This window comes from Oryctolagus cuniculus, chromosome 3, assembly GCF_051225735.1.
Source record: "Oryctolagus cuniculus isolate XC-2025 breed Fujian yellow rabbit chromosome 3, ASM5122573v1, whole genome shotgun sequence".
Classification (NCBI taxonomy): Eukaryota; Metazoa; Chordata; class Mammalia; order Lagomorpha; family Leporidae; genus Oryctolagus; species Oryctolagus cuniculus.
Genome location: NC_142869.1, coordinates 85,478,249 through 85,503,896, shown reverse-complemented (window position 1 = coordinate 85,503,896; position 25,648 = coordinate 85,478,249). Strand labels below are relative to the sequence as shown.

The 25,648-nt window shown below is 43.1% G+C and overlaps 1 protein-coding gene and 1 long non-coding RNA gene across 11 annotated transcripts in view; one reads left to right on the top strand and one right to left on the bottom strand.

The window, feature by feature from the left end:
* GPD2 (glycerol-3-phosphate dehydrogenase 2) overlaps positions 1-25,648 on the top strand; it is a 203,252-nt gene that overhangs the window by 33,580 nt on the left and 144,024 nt on the right. For 2 of the 10 annotated variants that reach the window (XM_070070858.2, XM_089329132.1), the window contains exon 2: positions 6,984-7,131. The exons of 2 other annotated variants lie outside the window; for them this stretch is intronic. The gene's annotated coding sequence lies outside the window, so the exon portion shown is untranslated. Of the gene's footprint in view, positions 1-6,983; positions 7,132-8,337; positions 8,699-8,887; positions 9,348-25,648 lie in introns of those variants that run through there. 6 more of the 10 variants (XM_070070854.2, XM_070070855.2, XM_070070856.2 and 3 more) reach the window with 4 other exon arrangements.
* LOC149127415 (uncharacterized) lies at positions 3,761-9,650 on the bottom strand. The gene is made up of 2 exons (XR_016231543.1): positions 9,513-9,650; positions 3,761-3,970 (listed from the first exon to the last, which is right to left on the bottom strand). It is a non-coding gene; the product is annotated as an uncharacterized LOC149127415 (long non-coding RNA).

The window sequence follows — 25,648 nt, the reverse complement described above, 5'->3', positions numbered from 1 at the left end:
TGCTCTCCCAGGCCGCAGCAGAGAGCTGGCCTGGAAGAGGAGCAACTGGGACTACAACCCTGCGCCCATATGGGATGCCGGTGCCGCAGACAGAGGATTAACCAAGTGAGCCACGGCGCTGGCACGAGAATGAATTTTAAATTGGTTGGAGGTTGAGGGTTTTTGTTGCCTGAGCTTTACATTTATGAAAGGTCCTGATGTAGATTGTGTTTTCTCAAAGCAGATAGTGACACGATACAGAACACTTTTTAGGATTAATACTTGTACAAGAAAGACAGAGAGGTGAAATTGTGATGCAGCCTGAACACAGCCCTAATCAATCCCTGAGGTATTCTGAAACATCTACACCCCATCAGAGTTATTTCTTAATTTGTAGCTGACTCCTTATACGCTTACTTAATTCAAAGGATAAGGACTTGACCAGCCAAGGAATGACCTTGAATGAAGTAGTTCTCTCCATCCAGGCAAATGTTGAAGGAGTCAGGTGCTGGAGGTTAATTATTGAAGAAATAAGTCCTGCTTGAAGGAAGACTTGAGTGGTGTGAGCAATCTTTCTTTCTTTCTTTTTTAAATTTTTATTTAGTTTTTAACATATTCAATGTGATTTGTAGATACAATTCTAAGAACATAATGATATTCCCTTCCTTCTCCTTCTCTCACACCCTCCTTCATTTTCCCTATCTTTCTTTTTTTTTTTTTTAGTTTTTTGAGATAACATATTTTAAATTTACAATACAATAAAAAGGGTTAGTACTGCATTGAATAATAAGTTTAACAAGTAAAAGCAAAAAGATCCTAGTTTAGTGGGAATATAGACAATGGCTATAAAATGGCCATTTCACCCATACTCAGTAAATTTTAAAGTAATCACAGATCATTAAAACTAAGTAGTATAACATTCTTGACCATTGGTTTGACCAATGAGCCAATTGGGCCATCTTCCAATGCTTTCTGAGGCCACAGTAGAGAGCTGGATGGGAAGGGGAGCAGCCGGGTTTCGAACCGGCACCCAGGTTGGGTGCCAGCGCCTCACGCCAGGGTGCTAACCCACTGTGCCACAGCTTCGGCCCCTGTATTTCTTCTTTTAAGAAATGTTTATTGCAGTCCTTTGCCCATTTCTCAACTGGATTTTTGTTGTTGTTGTTGTTGAGCTTTTTAAGTTGCTGATACATTTGGGATATTAATCCTTTGTTGAATGGGTGGTTTGCTAATATTTTTTCCCATTCTGTTGGATATCTCTTCACCCTGTTGATCATTTCCTATGGTGTGCAAAAGCTTCTGAGTTTGATATAGTCCTGTTGTTTAGATTTGCTTTTGTTGCTTGTGTCCCCTACACCAATGGCTTGAAGTGTTTCATTTAGGTTTTCTTCCAGCAACTTCACAGTGTTAGGGCTTAAATTTAGGTCTTTGGTCCATCTTGAGTTGATTTTTTTTTTTTTTTTTTTTGACAAGCAGAGTTAGACAGTGAAAGAGAGAGACAGAGAGAAAAGTCTTTCTTCTGTTGGTTCACCCCCCAAAATGGCCACTACGGCCTGCATGCTGCGCTGATCAGAAGCCAGGAGCCAGGTGCTTCCTCCTGGTCTCCCATGCGGGTGCAGGGCTCAAGCACTTGGGCCATCCTCTGCTGCACTCCCAGGCCACATCAGAGAGCTGGACTGGAAGAGAAGCAACTGGGACTAGTACCTGGCACCCCAACCGGAACTAGAACCCGGGTTGCCGGCGCCACAGGTAAAGGATTAGCCTAGTGAGCCACGGCGCCGGCCCATCTTGAGCTGATTTTGTGTATGGTGAGAGGTATGAATATAATTTCATTCTTGTAGATATATCCATATATCCAGCATCATTTGTTGAAGAGATTATCCTTACTCCACTGTATGGTCTGAGCACTTTTTTTTTTAAAGATTTATTTTATTTATTTGAAAGACAGAGTTACAGAGAGAGGTAGAGACAGAGGGAGAGGTCTTCCATCCGCTGGTTCACTCCCCAGATGGCCACAACGGCCAGAGCTGCACCAATCTGAAGCCAGGAGCAGGAGCTAAATGGAGGAAACTGTATTAGTTTTCTATTGTTATTATAACAAATTGTCACAAATCTGGTGACCAAAATAACAGAAGCTTATTGACTCACAGTTCGGAAGGCCGGAAGTCCAAAATCAGTACCACTGGCTCCAAATACAGGGGCTGGTGTGCTGCACTCTCTTCAGAGGCTTTCAGGGAGAATCTGTTCTGTGCATTTTCAGTCTCTAGTGGCTGCTGACATTTCTTGGCTTGTGCTGCATTTCTCCAATCACTAACCCCATAATCACATTATCTTCTACTCTTCTGTCTGCATGCAGTCTCCCTATTCCTTTTCTCTTTTAATGATACATACATTTATTTTAGGGCCCACACTGATATTTCTGGGTAATTTTTCATCTTAAGATAGTTAACTTAGGTACAGTACAAAATCCACTCCCTTCCTGGAGTATCGAAAGATATTTTTAGGACACACATTAATTAACATTTACTAGGAAAAAAGGTTTAAATGCCCTGACATCACTTTCTAGCTTCTTATCATGTCAGGGTGTCTCAGGTCTCAGAGATTTGGCAGGAAGGGAATGGGATTATTTATTTACTGTGGCCTAGAGAATTTTAAAATAATATATTTCAGTTAAACTGTAAAACTTCTGTTCAATGGATAGTGCATTAAATTTTTTTTTCCTTATGTTTTAGCCCCTTCCTCCACAGAGAGCTCTTTTAAAAACAAACTTAACTTCTAAGTGAAGGATAACAGAATAGAGATTCTCTACCCCCTTTCATTTTTAGGTTTTGTATGGTGATTTTTGTTGATGGGGGAGGAAAGGAGATTTGCTTTTGAGGCCAAGGTATTTGTTGAGAGAACAGCACCTGTTACCCTCTGGCCTGCACTCCTTGTGTAAAATGCCTTTCTCTTGGCTTGACAGAAATTAGGTCAATGCCTGCATGTTTCAAGGCTGCTTAAGCAAGACACACAATCCTCATTTTAATGCTAATCATGTAGAGACATAAATTCTGTATGTTGCCATTGTTTTGTTTTTGCTGCTCAGAATATTCTTTTAAAAAAATCACATAATAATAGTACAAACATGGTCAAACTTATTTTCACCATGTATTCCTGAGATTTAAGCCACCTCAGGTAACAGGTATTAAGAAGTGGAATTAAACAAATCTCGAGTTTCTTGGACTGGTTACCCTTGGCTCAGTTACCTCTTTGCCTGGAATGACAACGAGTTTTACTTTGAAGAACCCAATTCTCCATTTCGTCTTATTTCCCACATCAGAACTTATTCATGTTCTCGACATGAGTTTCTTGGGACATTTCTGCAAACCCACAATCTTCCTGCTGTTATTAAACAGGAAACTAAGTGCCAGAGACAACATTATTTAGTTTTCATCATCAAGACTTGTAAAAGCTTGTTTTCAGTCCTGCCACATCCTAAGAACAAAGCAGATGCCCATCTGAGGTAGGAGTCCACTTTTCCTACACCCAGAAGACCTTTAAATCTAAATTTCTTGGTACCACTTAATACTGATGCTTTAAGCATTTATTTTAAGAATACTTTCCCAGATTCCTATAAAGCAGAAATAAAATATAAAATACTCATTTAAAAATATATTTAGTATTTTTATTTCATCTTTTCAAGGATCATATATTTTCACCTCATTCTTGATCCAACTCATCGAGAATCACTGACGTGGGAAGATTTTCTGTTGAATATTTTTAGATGTTCATAACTTTGCTATTTTTTTAAAGATTTATTTATTTATTTGAAAGTCAGAGTTACACAGAGAGACGAGAGGCAGAGAAAGAGAGGTCTTCCATCTGATGGTTCACTCCTCAATTGGCCGATCTGAAGCCAGGAGCCAGGAGCTTCTTCCAGGTCCCCCACGAGGTTGCAGGGGCCCAAGGACTTGGGCCATCTTCTACTGCTTTCCCAGGCTATAGCAGAGAGCTGGATGGGAAAAGGAGCAGCCAGGTCTTGAACCAGTGCCTATATGGGATGCTGGCGCTTCAGGCCAGGGTGTTAACCTGCTGCGCCACAGCACTGGCCCCATAACTCTGCTATTAAGAATGCATGTAACAAGTAGGTGGAGACCTGCTAAATGTGCTGTTCTAATTTTAAGATCTCAAAGTGACTGGTCTGGTACTGTTCAAAGATTTAAGATTTTCCTGAATAGCATTGTTAATCTCTTGGAAACTCTTAAGTAGTTTTTAAATTTGTAAGTAGGAAACTTTTGGTCTTTGTTTAATTTTTGGTTAGCTTCTTAGTGTTTGCAACTGTGAATAACAATGGGTAAGAATATAGCATATACAGTACATTCTAATTTATGCTCACTACTTACATGAACCAAAGGTAAAGAAAATAATGGAAGAAATATGTGAACATACAGAGCTCAGAACACAATTCTTTTTTTTTTTTTTTTTTTTATTTTTTGACAGGCAGAGTGGACAGTGAGAGAGAGACAGAGAGAAAGGTCTTCCTTTGCCGTTGGTTCACCCTCCAATGGCCGCCGCTGCAGCCGGCGCACCGTGCTGATCCGATGGCAGGAGCCAGGATCCAGGTGCTTTTCCTGGTCTCCCATGGGGTGCAGGGCCCAAGCACCTGGGCCATCCTCCACTGCACTCCCTGGCCATAGCAGAGAGCTGGCCTGGAAGAGGGGCAACCGGGACAGAATCCGGCGCCCCGACCGGGACTAGAACCCGGTGTGCCGGCGCCGCAAGGTGGAGGATTAGCCTATTGAGCCACGGCGCCGGCTAGAACACAATTCTTTTGGCAAATATTGGACCAGGAGTCAAAATGCCCCTGGCTTGGAGAAGGGAACTGACAATACTGAAACTTTTGTGATATGTTAGGCATTTTACATATATCATTCCATTCAATCCCAGTTTGGCCATATACAAACTATGTTATCTTGGGCATGTTACTTAATAGTGTTGTACCTCAATTTTCCCTTTTGTCAAACAAAATGAAGCAACTTCCTTCTCCTCTCCCCATCGAAAAGATAGAGACAAACCTCATAGATGGTTCTGAGGACTAAAAATTGCATGTTAAGACTAGTGCCTGGCACAAAGTCAACAGTATGTGAATGTTCACTTGTAAGATCCCTCACTGATGAGGATGCGTATCTTGGGAAGTTAGAGAACCACACCATGGCTGAAGAACCTTCAACAGGATGAGTCTGAAGCCCACACCGGGTGCTGGATACCAAGCAGTTCCTCTTTTTAGTCTTATTCTATGTTTAGCGAATTCTGTAACCTTAGGTAAGTCACTTAATACCTCTGAGCCTTTGTTTCATCATTGGTAAAAATACAGGTGTAGAGGTGAAGCACATTTATGGTTCCCTTCAATTCTGATATCCCAAAAATATTTTTATGAGCTTTGATAAACTATGAACACTTACTTGGCTACAGAGAAAACTTCTTTATCTCCAGAAATGGAGAAGAACAAAACCAAGTGGTCTTTTAGGTTGCATTAATGGAAGCTCCCCCTGTTGGGAAGAGTCTACCCCCAGCAGCAGGGTTTAGGATGTCTTAGAAACACTTAGCACTCTCTAGGCTTGGGAAGGGAAGGGCTTCTCAGTGTTTCTGTCCTACTAGGTATAGGTAATCCTGTAAATTCACCAGATAATACTACATAAGCAAGATAACTACGTGATAGGCAAACTCGGGCATTGGTAAGATAGGGGTGAATGAAAAGGGGGAAAACTTTGCAGATTTTTGTAGCCAAGTGAGAGTGAAAATCCATGACTGTCCTGAAGTTTTCTTAGGCACAGGAGAAAAGAGGTGGCACCAAAGATATTTGACACTGGTAGTCTACAAGAGGGTAAACACAGTTTCATTCCAAATGCTGACTCACGCTTATGATGGCAAGGAGAAACACTTAAGACTGGAACTTCCCTGAGAACTAGGTCTTCAGTAGATTTCCCTCTGCTGAAATAATTCATGTTTTAAACTTGATACGGTCCTTTGCCATAACCCTACTCAGTTTCTTCTCCTTTTAGTTTTAAACCCGTTTATTTGTTTGGCTTTGTTTTAATGCCATGAGCAAAAATGCAGCAGTAGCAAGTGCTTGTTGAGAGAAGAAGTTTTTACAAAATGTTATTTGTGTATCAAGTGTAATAGGTAATTCAGAAGAGCAATTCCTAAATTAATGATATGCTCCATCCCCTCATAAAATTAATAATGGAAGAGAAATTGCTTAGGCACATGGGAAATTGTGCTCCCGTTAGATACTCTAGTCAGCAACTAAACTCTGTCAGTGTTTATGATCTTATTATTATAATAAGAGGAGCAGCTCCATCCTGAGTTTATTGTGACACATGCGCCGACATAGGGAGGTGGAACATTACTTCAGGTATTCACAAATAGCACCTTTTAAAAATATTTTGAAGCATTATCTACTAGGTTAATAAAAAAAAGCACTGCATTTTTATATTTTATTTGCTTTAGACAATACTGATAGAGTAAATAGGGAATAACTTTATTTTAGAAGTTGCTGTTGGATCTTACAGAAGTATCATAAACCTCCACATTTTGAAATGATCTAGTGTTCATTTTTAAAAATTAACTTGTTATATGCTTTAAATAGCTTATGCTCTGAGTTATTAAAAGATAGCAATGTTTTCACCCAGTAAATCAAAGTATCTGCTATACAAAAATTCGCTGTTTTCTTTTATTCAAGGCAATTTTGAGATTAGACATGAGTCTGGAGTGTGGGGAAATATGGGAAATACGGATCAGATGCTGGTTTTATTTTATTTATTTGAAAGGAAGTGTTACAGAGAGGCAGAGAGAGAAAGAGAGAGAGAGAGAGAGAGAGAATCTTCCATTTGCTGGTTCACTCCCCAAATGGCACAATGGCTGAAGCTGGGCCGATCTGAAGCCAGGAGCCAGGAGCTTTCTCTGGGTCTCCCACGTGGGTGCAGGGGCCCAAGGACTTATACCATCTTTTGCTGCTTTCTCAGGTGCATTAGCAGGGAGCTGGACCTGGAGCCGAGCAGCTGGGACCAACTTGGCACCCATTTGGGATGTGGGCACTGTAGGCTGGAGCTTTAACTGTTATGCCACAGTGCCAGCCCCAGAGGCTGGAGGTATTGAGCCAGAAGAGTCAAGGTAAATTGTGGTCTGATCAGCTTCCTTGTTTCTCCTCTTTTACTGGGCTTCCACACACACCTTTTCCATCTGTTCCCTTTCTAAACTCTAGATGCCTGTCTTCCTGCTGCTTTCCTTTGCTTGCTTTGGACCCCAAATACCTCCTCCTGAAAGTCCTACCTCTGTAAGTCAGTCTCAGAGTCTCACAGATCATCATGTGTTATTGATGAGAATGACTCACTTTTGGCCTGGTACCTAGGTGACCAGGACTTGGGGGCAACAGGCATAGTAGGACCGAGAATGAACATTCATTTCAAAACAGTAGAACTTAAACATCTGTTATGATACAGGCACTGCACTTGGCACCCAAGTACCAACGTGGCAGTTGCTTCTCATTTTCCGAGAACTGAACTGTTCTAGAACCGGTGGGAAGGAAATCCAGGACTGGCACCCATTTCAACTAGATTATTCCTTTTGTGGGTAACATGGTATACTTCTGGACAGATGTCTGGGATTTGGGAGAAAAATATGAAAGGCATTGGTCCATTACAAGGGTTCTCAACTTAGACTCTTCTAGGGGAGCTTTCAAACAGTAGCTCTCGAAGTGCAGTGCGCACCATACCTGCCTGAACTATTTGTTAAACCTGCTTTGTCCCAGACCCAGACCCAGACCCAGACCCAAAGGTCGTAGGTGATGGTGATGCTGTGGGCCTCCATGGCTACACTCAGAACCTTTGAGGGATTTTCTCACGCTACCTTCAGACTGATTCCACAGGCTGGGGATGGAAATCTGGCATCAATAATGTTTTAACATCCATCCACACCTCCATTTTAATCCACCCGTCTCATTTTAATGTGTATTCAAGGCTAAGAACCACTGTTGCATTGGATAGATTCTCTTGGTTTTCTGCAGGAGCTGAGCTTGGGACCTAACAGAGTCCATACATCTTCGTAAATTGCTATAATTCTGCGGTATCTAAGGACATTAAGAGTCGATTAAAACAACCGCTGCGATTTCCAGTCAAACTATTTTGGCTGCCTTCCTTTGGAAGACCTTTCCGACCACCTCCAGGTATTTTCCAATATCACGACAGAAACAATTTATTAGTACAGCACCTAGAAGAAAGGTCTGAAAGAAGCGGGGTCCATTTGAACCCCATCTGCGCCCTCTTAGGGCCCCCTTAGCCCTTGCAGTGGCAACAAGTGTGCTGGGCATGCTCAGTGGGCAGGGTCGGGTTTTGGGGGGGGGTGCAAATGGGAAGCCTGCTGCTCGGCTGCCCGGCTCTGCGCCTCCCCCCACCTGTACGAGGCCGGGCCTGAGGAGCCTGTGCTCAACACCCCAACCCGCCCGGTGCTTGGGCTTGGTCTTCCCAGCGTGTCTCCACGCTGACATTCAGGCGCGGGGTCAGGAGGCCTGGCGCATCTCCAGAGCACGCGCCGTGAGCCCGGGCCAGGGCTCTGGGCTCTGACGGCGAGGTCCCAGGGGTCCACCCGCCTTCTCGACGCGTTTCTAGGCCCAGGGAAGCCGGCGTACCTGGAGGTGCCGACTAGGGGAGGCCAGATTTGGGGGCAGGCGACGAGGCATCAGGTGAGCCAGCGCCGCCGCGTGCAGGCGGGCGAGTGTCTCCCCGCTCCCGGGCAGATGGCGAGGGTGGCCGGCGTGGGGGAGGGCTCAGGACATCAGATACCTCCTCCGGCTTCCCCGGCCCAGCTCAGCCCCGGCTTTCCTGCCCTTGCGCCCGCCAGCTGGCTTAGCGGCGCGCTGCGTCCGCCGCCCGAGGCGAGGGCCTTGGCACCGGCGGTGGCGCGGCCCCACCCGGCAGGCCCCGTGCCCGATGGCCCAGTCTAGTCGCGTTCCCTGGGCAGCCGGGACCTGGCTCGCCCTCCTCCCCACACTAGGCCCGGGTTCCCGCCTCCACTTCCGCGTTTCCCCGCTGGGCCGGAGGCGCCGGGGCCCGAGATCTGCGCGCTGCGTGCGGCTGCCGAGCCGCCGGGGTCGGGGCTCCGCGAGGGAGGAGGCGGCGGCGCGGGAGGAGGAAGTCGCCCGGGAGGCGGGGGCGCGGCGGCGCAGGGCGCTTCGGGTTACACTCGCCCAGCCTGACCCGAGTGACACCCCCGCGCCTAGCTGCGGGCCCCGGGGCCGAGGCTCTGATCCTGGGAGGAGGCAGATTCTGTCCTGGCTGGAGGAAGCTGGTGCTCCCGCCGACCGTCCCCTCGCTCGTGAGGATCAGTGTCAGGTGTGTGCTTCCCGGGAGACCCCCGAATCAGACTCCCTGGGGGGAGTGATCCCTCTCTGACCCCGCTCGTCTTCTGGGATTCCGGTGGTGCTGTGGGTGGTGGCGGGAAGCTGGGGAAGGATTTCGAATTTCCCCCTCATCGACAGAAGATGGGCTGATTCTTACCTACGGTTTAGCTGTTTCTGTTTTGAGGTGTAATCGATTCGCAGCACACTCAGTACAGTGGCGAGAGTTGGTGTTTCATTCAAAGTTTGCGCAAACTTTTTAGTTTGTCCTGATGAGAAGCAGTGTTGCTCTCTTCTGAAGCGAGGATGGGAACGGCTCTGAAATGGAGCTGAAGCTTTCAAGAAACTCAGATGCTTGAATGTGACAGTCCCCGTAGGAAATGGAAGGTGCACACTGATGAACTTGAGTCAGCCTCCATTCCCCACGTAGTGACTTCTACCAGCAAAAGTAGGTTTGCAGAGCATTCTTTGGTAGGAGGGTGCAGCTGGGTGAAATAAACTCTGCTCCTAGACTGGCTTTCAGCGTATGCAGAGGAGTTGCTGCTTCCTGAGACTGCCTTCCTCAAGAGTCGCAAAGTACTTTAGAGATTATCATGAAGTGTAAGTGTTCTGAGTAGCCCAAATTACTCAACTCATTAGCAATATCATAGGAAGCAGCTAATTTAGTGAACTTGTGTAAGTGAGAGAAAGCGGTTGGTATGTTCCACCGAGTCTGTATTGCTTCAAACAACTGTGTGTTGTGTTTGCTCCAAATCAAGAGATGTGAAGTTTTTTGTTTGAATAGGAATGGTTAATAATAACAGCCATTCTGGGCAGAGACACTTGTTGGTAGCTAATGTCCATTCTAGTCTTTGCGCCCTACAGTTCCAACTGGCCATGATACTCCTGTGAGAGACAGGCGCCTTGGCCAGTGGATACTATGTGGGGTCTCCTGGTGAACCCTGTGTTGTGGACAGCTGCGTTATATATGTCAAATCACAAAACTCCCTTGGTTTTTATCAAATCAACTCTTCGTATAATGTAGGAATAGCTTAGTGAGTAAGGGACAAAAGATGGGCTTTTTGGGTTGAGAATCCACATTGCTGGCACAATCCATTCTGATAGCTCAGACAGTCACTTTCTTTTGTAAGGAAATTCTAAGCAGCATTACAAGTACTTCCTTTCCCTTCCCTTTGATTTTTTACAAGATGCATTGGCTTGGTTCAGTAACTGACAACAAGGCCACAGTGTTTCCAGTTTTCAGTGGGTTCTACTTTCTCTCCCCAATTTAGTTTCCATAGCTGCTTGGTCTCATTGCAGATACTTTAAAAGATTAGATCACCATTGCACACAAATCATATTTGGAAGCTGTTACAACTCTGAAATTATCCTGTTTAGGTATTTGTTCAATATCAGTTCTGTAAGAATAGGGTGTGGCCTGTGTTGCATGCTTTCAAGTCTTATGTCTACAGTGGTGACGGCCTTGTTAAAAAAGCTCAATATTTTCTCAATGAGTGACTGAATGTGGAACAAACTCCAACTGAATCTATCAGGAAAGGGGGGCAGGGGCTTTGAATCTAGGTAACCTACTTAAACTCAGTTGTTTTATTGGCAAAATATGGATAATGCCAGATATAACACAATAAAATGACTAGGGGTATATCTGGAAGGTGGTAGGTAAACTTCCAAATATTATCTTCCTTCCTTATTTTTTTCTGTCTTTTTCAAAATGGAAACTTTGGGCGAAAAATATAACTATCTAGGGTAATTTAATTTTGCATGTTTTGCATGGGTTATCCAGTCTTTTGTGCCTTTCAATTTGGGGTGTGTTTGTGGGGACAGGGGGAGCAGAGGGAGTAGGGGACAGTGGCAGCTGTGGTTATTAGAGAAGACAAAACAATTTTCACATCAGTGTCTAATTTCTCCTTTTTATTTTTTGAATGTGATGAGTGTTCTACCTAGGTTTTCTAAAACTTGATTCTCTCTACCTGTCAACACCCAGACTTACAGGGCTATCCTAAGTGCAGAAACAACACTTTAAAGAGAGCACTGCATGTTAAATATATGTACCACTTAGTTTCTTACATGAAGTGCAGGCTTGTGTAGCATTAGATAGTGGTAAGTGCTAGATAAATAAAAAGTATGGTTGTCCTTTTTTGAGAAGCTTAGAGTTTAACAAGATAAAAGATATACATGTAAAACAATTGGGGACCCACACATAAGATCAAGATCTTAGACATATACCCAGTGGCTGGATATTGGCAATAACTGTTATGATTCTGGAAGGCAGAGGTTATCATAGGCTCAAGTCATTGTAGACAACTTGGTGGTGAAGGAAAATGTCAATTTAGTAACAGAGAGATTTATATTTTGCTGAAGATTATAGCAAAAGAAGATCATCCTTGTTTGAAGAATGGTTGCTATTTTGTACTTCAAAATATTTTGAAAAACCCAACACAACTGTGTACTTTTTTTTTTTTTTTTTTTTTTTTTTTTACAGGCAGAGTTAGACAGAGAGAGAGACAGAGAGAAAAATCTTCCTTCTGTTGGTTCACTCCCCTAATGGCCGCTATGGCCGGCACTGCGCTGATCTGAAGCCAGGAGCCTGGTGCTTCCTCCTGGTCTCCCATGTGGGTGCAGGGACCCAAGCACTTGGGCCATCCTCCGCTGCCCTCCTGGGCCACAGCAAAGAGCTGGACTGGAAGAGAAGCAACTGGGACTAGTACCTGGCGTCTCAACCAGGACTAGAACCCCGGGTGCCGGTGCTGCAGGTAAAGGATTAGCCAAGTGAGCCACAGTGCCGGCCAAGAATTGTGTACTTTTAAAAATATTTCTATTGAAAACTATATGGGAAATCTTCATTAAAATTCTGGAAGAATACAGAACAGCATTTTTCACTGTGTCTCTGAAGTTTAATACTGGATTAGTGTTAAAAATTGTAACTCTTTATTCTTGTCACTTTTAACACACTTACTTGGAAATATGTCCGATGGCTTGCCTATTAGCTGAATATCAGGGGAAAATTAATAATCATCCAGGATTTTTAAATAAGTAATCATTCAGGATTGTTATTTGGAGAGAGAGAAAGGAACTGAATGTAACTGAACTAAGAAGTTATTATCAGGGCCGCTGTGGCGTAGCTGGTAAGGCCTGCAGTGCTGGCATCCCATATGGGTGCCCATATGGCTGCTCCACTTTCAATCCAACTCTCTGCTATGGCCTGGGAAGGCAGTGGAGGATGGCCCAACTCCTTGGACCCCTGCACCCACATGCAAGACTCGGAAGAAGCTCCTGGCTTCTGACTTAGGATTGGCTCAACTCCAGCTGTTGCAACCAAATGGGTAGTGAACCAGCGGATGGAAGACCTCTCTCACTCTCTCTACCTCTGCCTCTCTGTAACTCTGCCTTTTGAATAAATAAATGTTTTTAAAAATTTAAAGAAAGAAGCTATTATCAGAGTAAGTTTCAGTTGTCCATCAAAATACTTAGATAATTCTAACATGTCTTATCAGATTTGAGATAAGAAGAAAACTTGGAAGTGGTGCATTAGTGGAAGAAGAAATTAGTAATGGACATGCTTTACATTCCCTTGTTGTAGAATTACTGACGTCATGGGTGAAAGAAATGTCAGGAGGGAGAGAAAATCAGATTCAACTCTAAGTAAGGACAAGGGCCAAGGTGCTGTGTGCCAGGAAATCTCTGGCAACCTGATAACAGACCTCCTCCTGTGACCAGGAATTGATCTCCAAATCTTTAAGAAGAAGGAAGCAAGAAATGCCAATGGTTTGAATACCTGAGGAGGTTTAGATTGTGATAGTGGTCAGAGTTTGTCCAAAGCCTGAATGGGGCCGGTTTTTTTTTCTTGTTCTTGTTTTTGAGGTGTCTTTTTGTTTTGTATTTCTTACATGTAATATCTGTGCTCACTTTTCAGTTGAGAATTTTATGTTTATTTTTTAAAAAAATATTTATTTATTTATTTGAAACATAGAGTTACAGAGAGGGAGAGGCAGCAAGAGAGACAGAGAAAGAGAGAGAGAGATCTTCCATCTGCTGGTTCACTCCCCAAATGACCACAATGGCCGCTGGCTGGGCCAGGCTGAAGACAGGAGCCAGGAGCTTCATCTGGATCTCTCACATGGATTCAAGGGCCCAAGCACTTGAGCCATCTTCTGCTGCTTTCCCAGGCACATTAGTAGGGAGCTGCATCAGAAGTGGAACAGCCAGGACTCAAACTGGTGCCCATATGGGATACCAGCCCTGCAGGCAGTGACTTTATCTGCTATACCACAGAGCCGGTCCCTATTGATTTCTTAGAATCAAATTTCTGAGGTGTATGCTAAAACATAGTTTGTGGTTTTAATTATGTAAGGTTTAGTTCTATTTTTTCGTTAAAATTAGTGGGAAGAAATAATTAATGGAAGATGTCTACTTCTCAACTAAAATTTCTTTGTCATTGTGCATTAATAAGAAATATATCTTCTTTTTTTTTTTTTTTTTTTTTTTTTTTTTGACAGGCAGAGTGGACAGTGAGAGAGAGAGACAGAGAGAAAGGTCTTCCTTTGCCGTTGGTTCACCCTCCAATGGCCGCCGCGGCCGGCGCACCGCGCTGATCCGATGGCAGGAGCCAGGAGCCAGGTGCTTTTCCTGGTCTCCCATGGGGTGCAGGGCCCAAGCACCTGGGCCATCCTCCACTGCACTCCCTGGCCACAGCAGAGGGCTGGCCTGGAAGAGGGGCAACCGGGACAGAATCCGGCGCCCCGACCGGGACTAGAAGCCGGTGTGCCGGCGCCACTAGGCGGAGGATTAGCCTAGTGAGCCGCAGCGCCTGCCAAGAAATATATCTTCTTCATTGGTTTCCTGACACAAGAACTTCTAAAATCCTTGGAATTTCTGGAGTGATGGTTATCTCGTTGAATGCTAATGAGATTTCATGTAATGAGATTCTTGGTGGGCTCCTGGACAGCTTTTGGGTGGGGGCTGGTTGCCAGATGACCCAATTATGTCATTAGAGGATTGGAATTTCAGCCCTACCCCTGACCTATGGGGAAGGGGCTGGAGATTGAGCCAATCACCAATGCTCAATAATTTAATCAATCCTAGCTGTGTGATGGAGCCTACATAAAATCTCTAAATTATGAAGTTCAGAAATTTTCTGATTTGGTGAGCTCATGGAGTTGCTGGAGAGATGGCATGACCACAGAGGACGTGGAAGGCCCTCACCCTCCCCCCCGTATCTCTACCAGTGTAACTCTTCATGTGGTTATTCATCTGTATCCTTTATAATATTCTTATAAGAAACTGGTAAAGATAGGTTGCCCTGAATTTCATAGCTGGTATCACAAATTGACGAACATGAGGAGGGTGGTAATGGCAATCCCCAACTTGTAGCTAAGTCGGAGAGAAATGCGAGCAATCTAGAGACCCACTACTTGGAACTGGTGTCTGAAGTGGGAGTTTTACGAAAATGAAATTGTTGTGAGTAGAGGAGTCATTTTTCTTTAGAATATGAATACAGCCGTAAGACATTATTTGGGGACATCTTTCAATTTTTCAGGCCAAATAAAATAATTACGGATGTGCTTTATTTTCCAACAGTGAAATACTGTGAAAGTGTGAATACTTTTTGGACAATGACTTAAATTTAGATTTTTGAGCTTTAAAAACAAGTATCAGTGCTTTCTAAGATTTTCTTTTGTTTAATTCTATTCTGTGCTCTTCTTCAGTATTGGCTTTAATTTCTTAATCTTGGCATGCTAGGAATGACAGTAAAGGAAGCAACTGTAACATGGCAAGTTGAATAGTATGTAGGTTCACATCTTTGTCAGTAAGTTAGTAATTTTAGTTGTATTTTAATATGACTGTTATTTATTTATTTATTTTTGACAGGCAGAGTTAGACAGTGAGAGAGGGAGGCAGCAAGAAAGGTCTTCCTTCTGTTGATTCACCCCCCAAATGGCTGCTACGGCCAGCGTGCAGCACTGATCCAAAGCCAGGAGCCTGGTGCTTCCTCCTGGTCTCCCATGCGGGTGCAGGGCCCAAGGACTTGGGGCATCCTCCACTGCACTCCCGGGCCACGCATAAAGCTGGACTGGAAGAGGAGCAACCAGGACAGAATCCAGTGTCCCAACCGGGACTAGAACCTGGGGTACCGGTGCCGCAGGCGGAGGATTAGCCTAGTGAGCCGCGGTGCCCACCGAGCTTTGGAGTCTTTAAATAGGATTACATCTCCTGTGGAATTTCACATTCGGCTGCTCACATATCTTGTTCTGTAAAAAAGTTTTAGCATATTGAAAAAACAAGTCCCACAAAGTATAACAGAAGCTATTTTCTGAAAGTGAGATTACTAGAAGCTGCTACTGTCATAGACATCACCTCTGAGTATGGCTTGTGGCACTGGGGTGACATGCTTAGAAATCTTTATTACCTACTTACCTAGTCTGAAGTAGTCTTCAGATGGCAGGACACATAGGAGGTACAAAAGTTTATGTTTAAATAAACATTTTAGGAAAATTTTGGTGAAGAATTTATGCCATTATTTCAATAAAATGTAAAAACATAATAAGATTCTAAATGCAGTGCTTCGAAGATGATAAAAATAACGTAGTTCAGAGTACTAGATTCTCAAAAGCTCTTTTCCTCTGATTCTGAGTAATGAAAGGATGTTGTGTTTTGTTATGATAATGCCCAAACTACTTTGATCATGGCACTGGCTGCTCCACCCTTCCATGAATTCCTTTGCCCTGTTGGATTAAGTTTTAAATATGTTATGGAAGTCATTGACTTTTCTAATCTTGTCCTGATATTGAAGTTCTGTCCTCATCTGTGCTGTGACCCAGCCACATGAGGCTAATTGGTATCCTCTCAATGTATTCTTTCTGCCACTTCTATGCAAATGCCCTTGCTTCTATTTTACCTTTTGAAATCCTACTGATCCTTAAAGGCTGTGAACACTGGCTGCCAATTTCATGAGGCTTTCTTTCATTGCCCTGTGTTTTGTACATTTCCTAAAACCTTCAATTACTCTTTTGATGCTGTACATCAAAATACTCCTTAAATACTCCTATTTACTATGATTTTTGGAAAATGTACATTATTTCATTTCCTGTAGAAGATCATGCAGAGCAGGTGCTGGGTCTTACACAATGTTATAGACCTCACATGCTTAACCCAAGTGCCCTGCAGGTGGGTGACACCCAGTACATGGTTGCTGAGTGCATGACTCTCTCTTCATTCAGTCATCCTGTAATTACTCAAGAATTAAGTGATAGTAATGGGTTGGGTGTGGTTGAACAGCAGATAACACAGATGTATTACACGTAATCAATTTAACTGTGTCCTCTAAGCTTTATCTCATCTGTTTAAAATTTTAATAATTTATTTTCTAATTGGAGAGAAACACAGACAGACACATACACACACAAAGAAAGATAGAGAGGGCTCTCTCCCATCCATTGATTCACTCTTCAAATGCTCACAAGACTTGTGGCTGAGCTGGCATTGAAGGGGTGGGGGAAATTAAGGGTGAAGGGCTGGTAATTCAGTCAAGGTCTCTCATGTGGGTAGTAGGAACCTAATCGCTTGAACTTTCAATGCTTCCTCTTCGAGTCCAACTTAGTAGGAGATTGGATTCAGGAGCTGGAGCCAGAATTCGAACTCAGCTACTCCTCTGGGATGTGACTAGGCTACCCCTGGGTAACCACTAGGTTGAACATCCATCCTAATCTTTTTCTCTTTTTAGGCCTAAAATGTTTTCTCTGTAAACGTTTGGCAGTTTTAAGTTTTGGAAGATATTTAGGAGAGAAAAGGAAATGACAGGCTGCAAACCAACATTTTATAAGCAATTCTTGAAGGAAATCAAAGCAAGAATCTACAGATGAGGAGGTACCTTAAAGTCTACCAAGGGCTCCTAGGCTTCCTTCCTTTCTCTGATCTCCTCCCCTCTCTGGGTTTCCTTTCTCTCAGCCTTTCCTCATGTAGCATTCATATTCAGAGGGCACTGTGTTTCTTACATCTCCCTCCAGGCTTATGCTTGTAGGATCCATCACAACAAGTATATTTTCATGTTTTCTTTCATTATGCTGCCCCCCCATTTCAATTTACCATTAATTAGTTTGGATACTTATCTAAAAAATATAGGTTCATAAAATCTATTTATGAATTTTGTTATTCTCTTAAATTTGAAAGATAGTGAGACAGAGAGAGAGTAAGAGAGAGAGAGAGAGAGAGAGGAAAGAGAGAGATTGATCTTCCATCTGCTGGTTCACTCTCCAAATGCCTGCAACAGCCAGGGCTGGGCCTGGCTGAAGCTTGAAGCAAAAAACCTCAATCAAGGTTTCCCACATGAATGGTAGGGACCATCACCTGCTGAGCCATCACCTGCTGCCTACCAAGGTGTACATTTCAGTAGAAAGCTGGATTGGAAATAGGGTAGGCAAGACTGAAACCAGACACTCCAATATGGAATACAGGGAGCCCAAGTGGTGATTTAAACACTATGTCAAACTCATGACCAATTGTCACAAAATTGTAAAACAGAAAAGAGCTTAGAGGTTTATCTATACTTGGTCTTTTTATTATTAATAATAAGTATTTATTAAGTAATTGGCGTTTGCTTTGATACAGTGCTGAGCACTTCGCATTCATTATGTCATTGTCAGCAGTGAACTCTGTCATCAGTGGGCAAATGGAGGCCCAGAGAAGCTAAAGGCCTCCATCAAAGCCGTTTAGTTATTTTGTTGTATGGTAGAAAGGTGGAAAGAAATAATATAATCAAAAGACATGTCTATTCCTATTTATGTGATGTATTTTCTGATTTTTGTCACTTTGTATCCCACTGATGCCTTTTGTCACTTATATTTCCTAATACTTACTCTGTGGCTCAGCATTTTCCACTAACAATACTGAAGGTGTTCAGAGAGTTGAATTCATAGTAGTGTGCCTGTCCAAAAACATGTTGCTTTTCATTTGCCTGATAGGAACCCAAGATATTGTTAAAAACATCTTAGTCTTAATGGATGTAGAAATAGCCTGCAACTTGATATAAATCTGCTTTTTCTAGTCCTATAGCTGGGTTTGTGATTGCTACTGGAAAAATTAAAACAACCATTGAAAATGTAGTCACAGATTCACCTTCTCCAGCCTTGGCCACAGGCAGTTCTTTTACTTGTTTCTAGATAGCACGTTTTCCCAGTTCTCACCACAGTTTTCACTGAAGGTTTACTCCACCCGTGTATCTCTTTATCTAAAGATGACTGTTAGTGGTTAGGGCAGACTAAACTTAAAAGAGAAGACCTGAAATAGATACAAGCTCAATTACAACTTATTTCCTGCTTATGTCGCAGTTTTGCTTGGTGCGTAGCTTTCTTTACCTATGATTCAGGTACCCTGGCTCTTTTTATTTTATGACTCAGCCGTCCCTTAGAGCTTTATTTTCAACTGCAACCAACTGGTGGAAGGTGAAAGGAAAGAAGCATATCCACTTTCCAAGTGTTTAGTCTGAAATAGCATTTTGTGTTATTTTTCTACGTCCTCACCTTCCATTCACGCACTGATGTTGGATATCTGGCTTTGACCTCAGATGAATCTGTTCTTATGAGTATTGGTATCCTCTTGAGTGGTAAATCAGTGAGGTCTGGTTACTTGAAATTTCTGTGACTGCACATTCCCTCTCTTATGAAGTTAGGCTATTGTAACACCTTTTTCTTCTTTTGTAGTACGTCTTACAGGTCTTTTTTGCAGGATTTTCCCCTGAGTGTGGGAGTTCTTAGCATCTGTCCGTACTTCACTATCTTTTCTCTGTAGATGATCTTTGCACCGGGTTTATCCATGTCCTTGATTTTATTAATTCCCAAACTAACATCTCTAACCAGATTTTTCCCTGACCTCAGAGTCAGTGGATGTTTCCCCTTGGATATCCTATAGTCAAGGACTCATCATGTCTTCCTCTTCCTGTCCATGCAATTTTTCCTCTCATTGAAGAGTACCATCATCTTTTCTTTTTTTAAATTATATTTATTTATTTTTTTAAAAATTTGGCACATAAACAATGTGGTGTTCCTTTTTATATTTATTTATTTATTTTGAAAGAGTTACACTGAGAGAAAAGGAGAGGCACAGAAGAGAGAGAGAAAGAGAGAGAGAGAGAGAGAGGTCTTCCCTCCACTGGTTCACTCCCCAGTTGGTTGCAACAGCTGGAGCTGAGCCAATCCAAAGCTAGGAGCCAGGAGCTTCTTCTGGGTCTCCCACGCGGGTGCAGGGGCCCAAGGACTTGGGTCATCTTCTGCTGCTTTCCCAGGCCATAGCAGAGAGCTGGATCGGAAGTGCAGCAGCCGGGACTCAAACCGGCACCCATATGGGATGCCAGTGCTGCAGGCGGAGGCTTTACCCGTACGCCACAGCGCCAGCCCCTCATCATCTTTTCTGTTACTTATGTCATCCACTCAATTGTTAAGTTAATCAATCACAAACATATGCCTATCATTTTTCTTTTTTTGTAAATTTATTTATTTATTTGAAAGGCAGAGTTACAGAGAGGTAGAGACAGGCAGACAGAGAGAGAGAGAGAGAGAGAGAGAGAGTATCTTCCATCTGCTGGCTCACTCCCAAAGTGGCTACAATGTCCTAAGCTGGGCCAGTCTGAAGCCAGGAGCCCGGAGCTTTTTCCATGTCTCCCACATGGGTGCAGGGGCCCAAGGATTTGGCCTATCCTTCACTGCTTTCCCAGGATGTTAGCAGGGAGCTGGATCAGAAGTGGAGCAGCTGGAACTTAACCTGTGTCCATTTTGGATGCTGGTGCTGCAGGCAGCAGCTTCACCCACTACATCACAGTGCCTACTGTTTTTCTATAAGTTAAGGTATTAGTGGTATACAAAACAGGCACAGGTAGAGTTTGTGTAGTTTGCATTCTCGAGTGTGTGTTGGAGTGGGACCCGATAATAACCACTACAAATCAATGAGACATACAAAATGGCGGGAGCTGTGTGATTCTGGTGGATTGGGATTGTATGAGAAAGCCTCTCTGAGGAGCTGGCATTTGAACCTGCTCCTGAGTGACCAGAGGAACTGGCCTTGCAAAGATGAGGTGCGCAGCATTCCAGGCAGAAGAGAGCTGGTGCCAAAAGCCGAAGTGTACTCTTGAAGAACTTGATAGACAGGAGGCAAATAAAGCTCAGACCTAGTGGGCGTGAGTGGGAGGTGTCTGTATTGGCTTCCTAGGGCCACTGCATCAGATTACCACAAGTGTGGTAGCTTCCAACAGCAGAAATGGATCTCACATGGTTTGAGAAACCAGAAAACTGAAGTCAGTTTCACCGCACCAAAATCAAGCAGGTGCCCTCCCTCCTGAGGGGAATCTGTTCCTTGCCCCTTAGAGACTCTCTGATGAATTCTGGCATTTTGCTTCTGTGGTCACAGTGCCCTTCTATCTTCTGTATGTGTCAAAGTCTATATCTACTCCCATCTTATAAGGCTATAAAGTTACTGTGCTTAGGGCCCATCCTAGTAACTCGAGAAATTTCTCCTCTCTTCCATCCACTGGTTCACTACCCAGATGGCTGCAATGGCCAGGATTGGGCTAGGCCAAAGCCAGGAGCATGGAACTCCATCCAATTCTCCTTCATGGCTGGCCTTGGCCCAAGGACTTGGGCCATCCTCTGCTGCTTTTTCCAAGCCATAAGCCAGGAGCTGGATAGGAAGTGGAGCAGCTGGGATACCATATGGCACCCATATGGGATGCTGGTGTCACAGGTGCTGCCTTTACCTGCTATGCCACAAACACCCCCCCACCCCCACTTTGGTTTTCTTATAAGCTAACACTCACAGGTTCTGAGCATTAGGATATGAATATCTTCTGGGTGCTATTACTCAGTTTACCACAATGTTCAAGAGAAGCTTTCAAAAGGAGCAAGGACTAGATAGATCTTGTAAGGCTGTATGCAAAATAAGACATTTAGATTTCATGACAGGGTGGTGGAAGCCATTGGAAGATTATATGCAAGTGAGTGAAACAGTGTGATTTTTCTGTTTAAGCAGTGTCTCACAATTTTTTCTATTATACCCTTTGAAGAAGAAAAACTAAAATAATTAATCAAAAATCTAAGTTAATTTCTCCCAAACTTGAGAGTATTCCTTAAATACTAAGAAATATGATTTTGTTGGGTAGAGTGGGATGGGAAAGGGCTAAAGTTTCATTATAATGTACTTTTTTTCACCTGCCAAAAACTATTGTGGGTAATATTGCTTCCAGTTGGAATGCATACCATCAAAAACGGTTCTGGCTGTTAGATGTTGGTAGAATTATGGGAAGTAGAGGAAGAATGATTGGAAGCAGGATTCCAGTTGAGAGTCTGAGAAACTGCCATCCTATGGATAAGCACTGTGTTAAAGATAGAAAGAAGTGGATAGATTCAAGATATGTATTTTGAGATAGAGTTGGGAGACTAAATTTGCCGAAAAATTAATAATATTGAGGGAAGAAAGAAGAATCAAAACAAAGGCTTAGGATTTTTATTGGGCCATTTACTGAGAAAGGGAGAATTGAGAGAGAAGCAGACTTGACAGAAAATAGAAAATATCCTATTATGCTTATATCAAGTTTGAAGTATTTTTGGGAAGACAACTGTTAGATGATTGGATGAATGGAGTTTGTAGTCTGAGAGAGGTATTGGCTGAAGGTGCAGAGTGAGGAATTATTTGCATTTGGTTTCTATTTGATACTGGAAGGAGTTATTATAGAGAATGCATAAATAGAGAAGAGGACCATTAGCACAATTAATACATCGAGGAACAGGGAGGATGGGAACAAAACCAGAAGAGCATGGTATCTAAAGCTCAGAGTTCAGCATGTTTTAAAAAGGAGATGGTTTTCTGTTTCAAGTTGGGACTATGTTTGGTGAAATTAGATCATTTGTAATTTTAACAATCTGATGTATTGTTCAAGTAGAGAGGCTGAGACAAAAGCTTATTGGAGTGAGTTGCGGAAGTTTCAGTGGTGCTTGCTGGTCTAAAGACTTTTTGCTGTGGAGGGAAGCAGAATAAAAGAATAGTTCTTGGAAGGGGAATAGTCCTTTGACAAAGAGGTTTTTGGTAGAACTAGAGGATTACAGAATGTGTTTCTAGGCCGGCAGAGTAATTAAGTAGAGAAGAGAAGCTGATGAAAAGCAAGAGAAAGTGATGAACAAGTGCAGGGGTAAAAGTCCTGCGGCACCAGGAAAAGCGGAGAGCCCAGGCACCAATGGAAGGGTTGTTCATGACTAGCAACAGGGTATTCTCAGTATACGGAAGGACTGCAGAGAGAATGGGTGTAGAACTTACAGGTTGTGACTTCTGTGATGTGAAGGTGGAGTTCTTACCTCATTGCTTCTACTTTCCCAGTAAAGTGTGATGATGCTGAGGTGGGGAGGGGTGAAACAGGTTTGGGAAGAGATTTGAAATGGTTGTTTTGAAACATCCTGGGCAAATGTAATAGGACTGCTGACCAGTATGCATGGCTGCCTCCCAGGGTCTAGATTAGCAGAAGCTGGAATGGGAAGCAGAGCTGGGATTCAAACCCAGGAACTCTCAATCTGGGAAATGGGGTATGGAATGCTGGCATCCTGAGTGGTGTCTTAACCACTGCACCAAATGTCTGGCCCCCTAAAGCCATAAATTTAAGCTGAGACCTGTTGTGATTGTTTGTTTGTTTCCTTAGCTGTTTGGGTAGAGGTATGGAGAAGGCAGATCATTGAGCATAACCTTTTGTCTAATTTTAAGGGAACAAAGAAACGGGAAGAGAAGAGCAAGGGAGTTAAAGAGAAATTATGTGTGACCTTTACCCTGAACTGGGCAGGAAGGGAAGTGTCAGAGAATGAAACAAATAGTGGGGTCAAAAGATTGGAGAGCCTCTCTCTGTCTCTCTCTCTCTCACTGTCCACTCTGCCTGTCAAAAAAAAAAAAAAAAAAAAAAAAGATTGGAGAGCCTGCCACTGCCAAGATGGAAATACCAAAGTAAAGGGGGTAGAAGAAAAGATGGTGTTGATAGTGTGGATTGCTTGAAGCTGAAGTCCCAGGGGCTGGTGCCAGTAATCAGGTTACCCCTGTCACAGGTTATGATAAGAGAGGGTGACTGAGAGGGAGTCAAAGAAAGGATCCTCAAAGGGGAGGTGGTTGAAGAACTGGGTTTCCATGCATGAGTAGAAGACAACCAGTGTGAAGACGGAGAGGAAATTAGAAAGGGAAGTAGTGCTAAGATCTTAAGTAAATGAGAGAAAAACAATAGTAATGGGTCATTGGGAGCAAAAAGGATCATGGCTGGTGACCTTCAAAATGGGTAAGATTTTTAAAAGAGGAGAGAGGAAAAATTGAAAAGTAAACTAGAGAGACACTTAACCAACTTCCAGATTGGGGGGTCTGGGGGATATGAATAGGCTTGTTATTTAAAGTATTTAACAACTCAGATGGAATGGGAACCACAGGTGCAGCTGTTGAATCAGGATCAGGGTCCTGTGAGCCTTTTGTAGAGCTGGGCATTAACTTTGTATTCACTTGATCGTAGGAGAGTCCCAGGAAAGGGGCTTGTCATCAGTTGGCTCAGAGATATTTTGAGGTTTTACGAATTTATACAGCCTTCCTTATTTATACTGACTGAAAGATACACTGACTCTCCCCCTCCCAGGAAAGGATGCTGGGAAAACAGTGTTCTGAAGGTTCATTCAGTCTTCCGCCTTCAGGTTAAATTTTACTTTCTCTATGTTTTCAGAGTTTCACGTTGGTGAAAAGAACATTTGGAGAAGAGAACATAATAGAAATTGCTGGGGATGGGTTTTGCTTTTCAGAGGGCAGACTAGCAGGAAAGAGGCCCAGGACGGTGAGCAACAGGGTGGACTGGGCTTCTGGAGGTGACTGAGGTCAAGGACACTGTGGAACAAGCTGGGGTTTGTCCTGGCAATGTCTTGAGGGAAGCTGAGTGGGGACAATGTGGCAACTCCTGTTGATGGGTGGCCAAGGGTAAGCAAAAGCCTTCTCAGAGTATCAGTAGCCCCAGGTCACCTCCTGAAGATTTGGTGGCCAAGTGGATTTCAAAGACCTGCTCAGGGGACTGCTTTTAGGTGACCAGCAGCACAAAGTGCTCTTAAGGCCTCTTCTCAACTACAACAGTAGTGCAAGCCTTGGGGGGAGGAGCCTTGTGTTTGGAGAAGCTGAGGGCTGCTGCTTCTAGAGACCTCTTAGCAATCCTCCCTCCAAAGCATGGTTGAGCTCTGTGGTTTCCCCTTCATTGTTACAGTCATTGTCTCAGTGTGAACCATCACGAGTTTGTGTCTGGATGGGTACACTCAGCCTCCTGATTTTCTTGCTCACAGACTCATGTCCTATCAGTTACTCTCCCAACACTGCTTCAGTGAATGGGCTGGGGTTGGAGGAATGTTCTTTTAAATTCAAATGTGATTCCATATGGTCCTGCTAGGAATGTTATGAAGATTAATATAACATACTAGTATATAAATTGACTAGCAAAGTTCTCCTAACATAATATAGCCAGCAAAAGCCTGAAAGTCTGGTTTAACACATCTCTTGCCTCCTGGGCAAAGTCCGTATTCCTTTGAGTGGTGTGGACTTCCGGCAGTTTACTCCACTTTGTCCATTCACTCTCCTCACTTCCTCCCTTGTGACTGCTCAGACCAACCTGAGCTTTAGTCACGGTACAGTATGACACCCCTAGTTCTTGAAAATACCACGTTCCCCCATGCCATCCTTTGCTCGTAGTCACTTTGGGGCTGGTGAACTTTCAGTATTACAGTTAGATGGTATTTATGGGTTTCTTAAACTTATCTGATGATATTTCCTTCCTCCTTTTCCCTCTAGGGGAAATTACTTCCTTAGCCCTTTGTCCAGACCTTATTTGTATCACTTGTATTTGTTTGAGAATTTTCTCTAAGTTATGAGTTCCTTAAAGGCAGAAATCCATAAATGAGTAACTTTTACTAACTCACAGTAGATGCTTAATAAATGTTTGTTGAATAAATAAACATCAATGCGTATTTGAGTTTACATAGGAGCATTCTTTTGTGAAATATAAATTATATTTTGTATGTCCTTTCTTTTCATCTTTTTAACACAGGACCGTTTTCTGATGGAGTAGAGGTTGAATGTAGAGAATGAATGTAGAAAAAAATTTGTGTCTATATAGCTAGCTTTTATTAACTGACTGACTTTTTTCATGACTACAAATTTAGTTGTCTAGTTTTAAATTTTAACATTTTTAATATTTTTCCACATGCGTTTCACATGTAGATATACACAGAAATGTACACACTATTTTATCTTGAAAACAGGGGTATTAAT